Source organism: Myotis davidii, unplaced genomic scaffold (assembly GCF_000327345.1).
Source record: "Myotis davidii unplaced genomic scaffold, ASM32734v1 scaffold641, whole genome shotgun sequence".
Taxonomy (NCBI): Eukaryota; Metazoa; Chordata; class Mammalia; order Chiroptera; family Vespertilionidae; genus Myotis; species Myotis davidii.
The window spans coordinates 2,249,706-2,250,056 of record NW_006293232.1 but is presented as its reverse complement, the minus strand read 5'-3'; positions in this window follow the sequence as shown (position 1 = coordinate 2,250,056).

The following is a 351-nucleotide window of genomic DNA, read 5'->3' as shown; positions in this document are numbered from 1 at the left end:
AATGTCCCTGCAACCAAGATTACTTTATCCAGCAAAGCTATCATTCAGAATAGAAGGTCAGATAAAGAGCTTCACGGATAAGAAAAAGCGAAAGGAGTTCATCACCACCAAACCAGCATTATATGAAATGCTGAAAGGTATTCTTTAAGAAGAGGAAGAAGAAAAAGGAACTCTTACCATTTGCCACAGCATGGATGGAACTGGAGAGCGGATAAATACCACATGATCTCACTCATTTGTGGAATATAATGAACAACATAAACTGATGAACAAGGACTGATCCAGAGACAGAGAGGCATTGATTGGACTGTCGGGCCTTGGAGGGAGGGTAGGGGAGGGTGAGGGTAAGGG